The sequence below is a fragment of the Rhipicephalus sanguineus genome, chromosome 7 (assembly GCF_013339695.2).
Source record: "Rhipicephalus sanguineus isolate Rsan-2018 chromosome 7, BIME_Rsan_1.4, whole genome shotgun sequence".
NCBI classification, from domain to species: domain Eukaryota; kingdom Metazoa; phylum Arthropoda; class Arachnida; order Ixodida; family Ixodidae; genus Rhipicephalus; species Rhipicephalus sanguineus.
The window spans coordinates 23,017,041-23,026,493 of record NC_051182.1 but is presented as its reverse complement, the minus strand read 5'-3'; positions in this window follow the sequence as shown (position 1 = coordinate 23,026,493).

Genomic DNA, 9,453 nt, shown 5'->3' with positions numbered 1-9,453 from the left:
TTCGTCATTCTGCGGAGAAGCGAGGCACCAACTACACGTCTGTAAGGCATTATGTGCACTTTGTTGACGCGACGACTGATGACGATGAAGAATTATGCCTCAGCCCTGGGTTGGAATCTCTAAACGGCCAACCAGTTATATAATTTGCATTGGGTGACGCCCGGTTGCTATTTCCCTCTCCGTCATGCTGTAACATACGTTGACGTGGGAGAGAGACGGGGGGGGGCGAAGAACTTTACTGAGACCTCGAGGAAATGAATCATGCGCTTATGGGCTTCCTTGGCAACCAATACAAGTGCACTTGCGAGGAACCCACAACGCTATAAATCATTGTAATTTTACTGAGACCCCGAGGAAGTGGATCATGCGCTTATGTGCTTCCTTGGCAAACAATACAAGTGCGCTTGCGAGGAACCCACTACGCTATAAATCATTGTAATTTTTGAGAAGTAGGGCAGCAGGCACTGTGCCATTTTTCGCCATTCTACGGAGAGCGTTGGTACCTGCTAAACGCATGTAAGACATTATGCGCACTTTGTTGATGTTGTGCCTGATGACGATGAAGAAATATTGCAGAGCCCTTTGTAATGGGCTGGAAGCATTCAACAACCTACTCGTTGCGCAATTCGCATTGTGTGACGCCTGGTTACAGAATTCGCGTTGTGCTACGCTTGGTGCTTATTTTACTCATCTACCACGCTATATTGCATACGCTAATGTGGTTCCTTCCCGACATGAAGCCTGTATAGGACCTTTTAGCAAAGCAGTTTCAAGCACCGGCATGGCTAATGCAGAGCCAATCACACTGTTCCTGAACCTTGAGGAGGCTGAGGAGGCAACAGATGCCTTACTTACATGTTTGCATTCGCACGGTCTCACGATGGACGTGCTGAAGGAAAAGCTGATCGCATTTGCATCGGACGGAGCTTCAGTTATGCTCGGGAAACAATCGGGCGTAGCAAAGCTGCTTCAAGACTCATTTCCTCACCTCATAACATGGCACTGCTCCGCACATCGTTTAGAACTAGCAGTCCGAGACTCTGTTCGAGATGTCGAAGGGATCAACCACTAAGATCTTCATGGATAAGTTTTGACTGCTTGTATAGCAGTTCCCCGAAAAACCGACGGGAACTTGAAAGCTGTGCAAAAGATCTCAACACGTCACTTTTGAGGATTGGAAAAGTTTTAGATACCAGGTGGGTGGCTTCGAGCTTTCGATCGGTACATGCAGTGATGACGTCCTACCCCGCCCTGTACCGTCACTTTTTGAGCAGTTCCCGAGATCTTAGGCGAGACACCAAAGAGCAGAGTCAATACAAGGGACTCTCAGAGAGGTTGTCGTCGGTTGAGTTTGTACAAAATCTGTCGCTCCTTTGTGACAGTTTGGCCGAGCTTTCGGAGCTTTCTTTGAGCTTACAGAAGACTGGAATCACCTTGCCAGAGGCGCACAACCTAATCACACGGCAAATAGCAGTTTTTGGGGCCAGAAAATGTCGACCAGGGAAATATGCAGTTGAAGCCAATGAAGCAGAAAAGGTGATGACGTTCAAGGGCGTGGGACTGCACCGAGGCCGCAAATGCAACAAGATCATTAATCCAACACAGTTTTACCAGAGCTTGGCAGACAACATGAGGACGCGGCTTCTTACAACCCAGCCTTCGCGTGTAAGCAGTAGCGGCACTGTACAAAAAAATGTTGCTGCTTACAAACTGCTCATCGACGACATAAAGGTGTTGAATCCGCTTTCATGGTCCGATGATCTCGACGTCCTTTACGGCGAGGACGAAGTGCGTCGTCTGGCACAAAGGCTTCGCGTGCACGAGAATAACGCCGTTCAAGGCATGAGGAGGTACGTTGAAAACGGTGGCAAGAATGTTCCTTGCTTACTCAAACCTGTCGTGACGGCCACAAAGTGCATCCCTGTTTCAACTGCTGACTGAACGAGGATTCAGCGCCATGAACGATATAATGACACCGTCCAGGTCATCGCTCTCTGTTAAAAGGCTGTCAAAGCTGCTATTCATCACAACAAATGGCCCACCGCTGCAGCGATCTTGCCCTGATTCTTACGTAACTCATGGTTACTGTCGGGTAGGCACTCTGCGCTTGACGTCCGTGCTCCAATTCGAAAACCACATGTGTGGAAACAAGAACAGGAGGATTTCGGGAAGATTTTTTTTAGCGAGGACAATTTTTGTACGTCCTTGCAGCAAGTGCAGGCCACGTGTGCAATTTCGCAGAATTTCATATCGTTTGAATGTATAATAGAATTATGCAAAAGAGCAGACTAAGCAATTCGAATTTTTTATACTGTGTGACTTACGTAGGGTGCTTCAGCTAAAGGTAGCCAGGCTGTGAAAGGCCGGTGATATATTGCTTTGCTTTTAACAGATGAGCTAACGGTAGCTGCGAGAGACGATCTGGCGTACAGCGTTGTGTGTAACGCCCGCACTCTGCGTGACTATTCTATGCCGCAACGGAAGTGCCTGCGCTGCTGCAAGCGATTATATATATATATACACACACACACACACACACACACACACACACACACACACACACACACACACACACTGGTAGCCATTCTATGAGGGGCCCCCCTCCACTGATGGGAGACTAAGCCCTGGGTGCATGGCAAAATATCACCCCTCCTACACCACCACGATTTCGGCAGCTGCCAGTTCTTTTAGACTAGGAGCTGTCTTACTTCAAGTGCAACCTTCAGGAGAACAATGACCAGTGGAACCTGCTTCTCGCTAGGGGTGTGCGAACAGTGAAATTTCATCTCGAATTAATTAGAATTCAGTGGTAGCGAATAGTGGTAAAAATATCGAATACAAAAGACTTTACTGAAAATTGAGAGAAAGGACAAAGAAATGAAATCTGTTCACGTCTTCAAACATAACGTGGCGAGTGACTGCTACCGAACGACTACAAATTGTCATGCAGAAACAAGCTGTTCCAAATGACCTGGCTTTGTGCTCTCTCGCCATGATGCCACAGTGTTTGCTGCAGTTGAAAACTGTACACATTTTTCACTGAACTTGTAAACAGATAGACGGTGACAATTTTATTACCACTTAACAGGCTTTCCTTTTTTTTTGCTGCTTTTATGGGTGCCCAGGCATGTTGAAAGAACAGCCACAATTGCAGTCAGCAGCAGCACTCCTAACCTGCTAACCAACGTTTATAGAACTTCTTCTAGAAACGTTCTAGAAACGTTGCTGCTAACCAACGTTGCTGCTAACGGCCAACAGCGGGGGGTACGGTAGCTACTTTTTTTCTTTGTGGTCGCGCAGTGCGGCTCATCTGACATCGGTAATGCCGTGCTTCATCGTCAAGAGTGCCACGGGCCCAAAAATCTTCGGGCGCCCATCCACAGCAGCGTTTAACTGCTTGCGAGAAGGATGGGAGTTTCTGAACGAGTAGTGCGGTGTGGCAGTGGCGACTGCACAGCGTGAACAAATTTTCACATGCGAAGCCATCATCGAGGGCTTCGCGGGCTAAAGTCGCGACGATTTACGGCGTTGAGGCATACGCGACCGAACAACGCAAGACGTCAGTGCCTTCGTTTCGGAAGCGAAGTTGTGAAGGGCTTAACAGATCTTCTCCTGCGTCTTTTTACACGCAAAAACGACAATCTCCTTTACAAAAAAACACGCGAGCGCTGTTGAACCAGGGTATCGGTGCAAGTTTTAACGAAATGCCTACTGTAACGACGTTAGCGTTAGTTTTAGCCGTCCCACCCTTACCAAGTTGCACCATTGGCCTTTGTCGTGTTTTAGATATTCGTCCTGTCGAAATATTCGAAACTATGAGTACTAGCTAATCGAAAATAGAATAGATTTACAGTTGAAACCCGCAATAATGAAATCCTGAGGCAACGGAATTCTCACAGAAACGAAATATTTTTGAATCCTCAGCTAACGCCCTTAGGAATCTGTGCAATTCACATGTCGCAATAGCGAAACATTTTTAGAGCAACCCCACATGAACTAAATTTTTGGACCGACAGTGTGCAGAAATCTGCCCAAGTAACAGTAACTCTGTTCAAAAACTGCTCAAATGCATCCGTTCTGCCCATAAATTGCACAAACCTACGCTACAGCGCAATTGCGTGGGTGTGGCCATTGCCGTTTACAACAAAAAAAAAAGCTAGCGACAACGATGATGAAATGGATACGCAAGCAATGCTCAGCTAAATCCACATGTACAGGAGCATGTGGCTTGGTCACGCGTGCGTTCTCTTTCTGAGCTGTTGCTGTGTGCGGTTAGTGCTACGTTGGTTGCGCAAACCGTGTGCGCCCCCATAATACCGTCTGCTTCGCCGGCCTGCTTAGATGCCGCTTCCACACAAAACGCTGAAGTTTATAGATAAGGCTGTAGATAAGGTTTGTAGATAAGGCTGCTATTATTGCCCAAGTTGAAAAAGGCAGAAAGAAAATGGAGATTGCCGACAAGCTTCGAATTGCGTGCAGCTCGCTGTCCACAATTTTAAAAAACATTGCCTCCATTCTTGGGGTGCTCAAAAATGGCGCAAGCGCAAACAACAAAACAGTGATGGCGGCGGCATTCCCAGACGTCGACAGGGCAGTGTTCGCCTGGTTTTGCGAACAGCGTGTGAAAAAAGTGCCGCTGTCAGGAAAAGTGCTTCAACATAAGGCGCTGGACTTCACTTCCATACTCTGCCACGACAGTTTCAAGGCAAGCTCTGGCTGGTCGAGCCACTTCAAGGCCTGCCACGACGTTGTGGCCAAGGTCATCTCCGAGGAGGCAGCAGCTGTCGACTCAATGGCAACATCCATGATTCGTACACAATATTTGGCTGAAAATATATGGACATTTCAAGGATTTCAAGGATGCAGAAACGAAAAGTTCAAGGAGTGTTAGCGTAATTTTATTTCCGCACAACTAAGAAACGAGCTGCACTTTCGCACTAATTTCTCCGCCTCTTCTTCTTTAGCTGTTCGACGGAAACTGTTGGCCTTGACAAGACAAGTCCCGTCATTTTTTGCTTCGGAGTCTTCTAAAAAGCGATCCACTGACTCCAGCAAGCACTTCGAAGTATTTTTGAGCTCCGTCTTCTATTGTATGCTCTGTAGCTCTAGCTCGAGTCGTTTTCTTTTTAAGGTTACCTGCTGTGCCACAGCTTGCTTTGCCTGTTCATCCATGTAAACGCATATCTATGCCTGGCTTTGCATACTGATGACTTCAGCTCTTTCGACAGTGGAATATTAAGCAGCCCACCGTGGGTTTTCACGGCCTCGCAGATGACTCTAGAGATATACAAGGGCTGCGTCATATTTTCGACCTCAATCTTCTTGTTTACACTGAAACCTCTTTCTACTGAAGCCTGTCCACGGCTAAGCAAGAGAAGAACCTTCAGCACTTCCCGTAAGATCGAGAACGACTGGTCATGCTTCATAAGGCGCACAAGGAGAACGTCAAGGCGTTCATGGTCTCTTCCACTGTTTCGCAGTTTATGCAGTTTTTTCTTGGCAGAACTGAATATACTGTGCACACGCGATCTCTCTTGCGCTCTGAAAGAAGCTTGTTGTTCATTAAACTTAACAAGAACTTTTAGCTTCCCAAGGCACAATTCTGTCTTAGACATCTCTCTGGGGTCGAAATCTGAATCCTTGATCCAGAGGGTACCCAAGAGAACATCTCTCCACGATTTTCAGGATCATGCTTACAATGAATTTCCGACTCTCCTCTAAATTCAAAAACAGACTTTGAACTCACTTTTCCCACTCTAAGATCTTCTCAGCCACCCATCCAATGTCCACCATCTCAAGTGACGTGTAATTGGCAGCATCATCAACATCAATTTGCAGGAGTTTCATCATGCTCGTGGCTTCTGTCAATACCAAGTGTTTCAGGAACCTTGCAAGGAGGCTCCTCAAGACACTTTGAAGCTCTTTCACGAAAAACTAAAATCCCTGGGCAGTGTGGTGTAAAGCGCATTATGTTAAGGGCGTTACTGACCCTACTGACATCACTAACAATTTATCTATGTCATCTTTCTATGTTGATATGCTGGCTGTGCATAAAAGGATGCGCAACAAAGTGACACAGGACATTCGCCTGCCCGGACACTCGGCTGTGCAATTACTACATGGCGTTGGAAGTGGGCGCGCTTCTACTACAACGGTGAAAGGGGGCGTGCCAGCAGGTATGTGCTGTGGATAACAGTCGCTGATGCGGTCAAACACCCGTTTGGGCACGGCATGGAGAACGGCGACAGGAAGATGGATGGTGCTTTGCCAAGCGCACTGGCAAGTATGCCGGCTGTCGTGTTTGCATCGGCAAACCTCAGACCTCCGGCGCCCTTCAATTTCAGCAATCCAGCACAGCAGAAACATTGGCTCATCCAGTTCTAAGAGTACCTCCACGTTTCGGGCTTGCATGCTGCCGAAGTGTGTGTCCGCACACTGCTGTACACCATGGGTCCACAGGCAACAGAAATTCTTGGCTCGCTGCAAGCTTCAGAGGATGATACGGCGGATTTGAAGCAAATCACCGGGAAGTTCACTCTTACATCATCCATGCAGTGAACGAGCTGTACTAAAGTGCCAAGTTTCACCGTCAGGTATAGCAACCTGGCGAGTCGGCAGACGTTTTCTACACAGCACTTTGGGTCATGGCACGACGGAGCAACTACCCCTCCAAGGTTGAGTCTGCTCGTGCGCGACCATTTTGTCCTGGGCTTGTTCGACAGCAACCTGGCTGACGAACTGTGCAGGTTCTCGAAGCTGTCTCGAACAAACTTTGATCTAAGCACGTGAACAAGAGGACGCTGAGAAGGAGCACACTGCGAGTGACTCCACTGTTACGAGTGCCGTGTCCTCAGCCGTCTTCGTGGAGGCAACTAAAGCGAAGAAGAATCGTCCGCAACAAAGGACTCGCTCAGAAGCCAAAACGTCACCTTCAGTCTCGCGGGGCGAGTGTCACTTCTGCAGCAGAGGATGCCACCTGAAAACGAAATGTTCGGCCCGACGAGTTTTCTGTAACAATGGCCGAAAGAAGGGCCACTTTACGGCAATGTGTCGTTCTTCGGTATCGGCTATAGACCTTTTCACAGGAGAGAAAAAACGCCACCATGCTGGGCTGCGCACGGGAGTACAACGGCTGACGTCACAGCCTTGGCCATGCATTTCTGGCGCGCGACGTCTGTTTAGCGGAGCCCAGAGAGGATTATAGCGGCGCCCAGAAAACAGTCTGAAAAGGTCTATAGGACTGAATGGGGTTGGATAAGTCCACCTGTCCCGGGTCTAGTATGGCAACGTTCAAGGAAACGGGTCGCTGCTCAAGTTCAAGGTTGATAGTGACGCTGAAGTTTCTGCCGTACCAGCAAGACTTTACCCTCAAAAAGCCGAGCTCACGGGCCCTGGAGGGCAGCCGCTAGTCGTTTTGGGTACCTTCTGGGCTACCTTGAGATGGAGAGGCCAGACAAAAGAGCAGAAAATGTATGTGGTGCATTCACAAACAGCGCACCTCTGCTAGGTTTTCCAGCCATTTAAAGGGACACTAAAGGCAAATATAAATTTATGTCAGAGTAAAAGCTCAATGTATGACAACGTCTAGAACGGCAGTATTATCAACAGCAGTGCCCTACTTACCAAGAAATTAAGCTAAATGTATCACACGATGAGCACCACGTAGCGGGACATTTGGAAATGATCCCGATGATGTGAGAGAGTTCGACTACAATTAATCACTCGTAATCAAACTACCTGCAATAAAAAAAGAACCTTCCGTGCATCAAGAGACATAATAAAAGGCTGCTTGTTCGTTGTTTCATTCATGGAAAAAAGAACCTCTTTGGCGTTTCCATGGCGAACGGCACACGTGGTTCAAAAGTTCCATTTTCGCCGAACTGCGCTCTGCTCGGCGTCCTGCTTCGCTCACGCGGTCGCGTCTCAGTGGTAGTTTCGGTATCGCGTACTGCTGCGTGTTTTGCACGCTCATAAAAGTCGCTCTGACAGAAAGTTTGACAAAATGCCGCATGCATGTGATGTTGCCAGATGCCTGAATAGTGCACGCCAGCAGTTCACGCCACCGCGCAGTAAAGGTGGGCAACATTGGGCACGACAACAGTGACATGAAAAAGACCGCTTTCAGGCGGGTGAATTTAAGTGCGCTAGCGCAATGCGGACCACTAAAACGTGATTTCAAAATAAGCACTTCCTTGGCACAAAAGAAGCACTACGAGGATTCCGGACCGCTATTTCAACAATCAATGTAGACTTAATATTTGCATTTAGTGTCCCTTTAAGCACTGCAAGTCGTCCAAGACTGTAGGCATCGCTTGAAACCTGTTCGAAGGACTCTGCGTGCTGGAAAAACCGTACAAGATACGCATGGAACCAGGTGCCGCCCCATTCTCCTTAAGGACACCCAGAAGGATACCTATCTCGTTGTGTCTGGTCATGAAATCTGAGCTTGACAAGATGGAAGCTCAGGGCATATTTAGGCGGATCACGAAGCCGATGCGATGGTGCACCAGTCTGGTGGTGGTGCAAAAGCTCTGGCAGCTACCGTTTGTGTGTCGACTTGACCAAGCTGAACAAGTATGTCCTCCAGGAGCGACACGCCTTACCGACCATGGAACACGTACTACGGCTCCTCGGAGAGGCATTTTCCACTGGTCTTTTCCAAGTTGGACGTGACGTCTCATTTCCTCCAAGTCAAGCTGACAGAAGACAGCCAGGAACATACAACGTTCATAACACCTTTCAGCAGGTACTGTTTTTGCCGCCTACCTTTCGGCATTAAGGCTGCACCAGAGTATTTCAGCGCTGGATGTCTCTCATTCTGGAGGGGTAACAAGGCGCGGTCAACACAATCGATGACCGGTTACGCCGAGCAGGGCTGACTAATAAGGAAAAGTGCAAGTTTGGCGTGTCAAGCTCCTCGGCGTCGTTTCATCAGACGATATCTTGCCAGACCCAGCTAAGGTTGAAGCTGTTCGGAAGATGGAAATGCGAGTGGACGTCGAAGGTTTCCAAAGGTTTATGGGGATGGTGAATCATATTGCCAGATTCCTACGCTAGCTTCGATTCGAGAACTCCTATGCAAGCAGAATGTCATGAGTAAAGGTGCACGGGGCACGTGCCGGACGGCGGTGTGCGGAGAACGGAAAAGTACTCTATGGTGTGCACTCCCGCCACGTCCACGCACGCCATTGGCCGGAGAAAGGCGCGTGCCATACGACCCGAGCTGAAGTGAGAGACCCAGGAGAAGAAGCAGTCATTGTTTGGTGGAGTTGGCGAAGAGCAAGGTGGTGCAAGCTAGCGTCACGCCCGCGACTGGAACAGCAGAGCCCAGTTCTGGAGGCAGCGTTGCGAGAGTCCCGGGAGGGTGGCCGTCGACCTGGGTGTCTACCGAGCGAGGCTTCCCGGGCTTGCGGCAGCCTCATCGCAGCAGTTCTCGGGGCATTTGCGGCACTA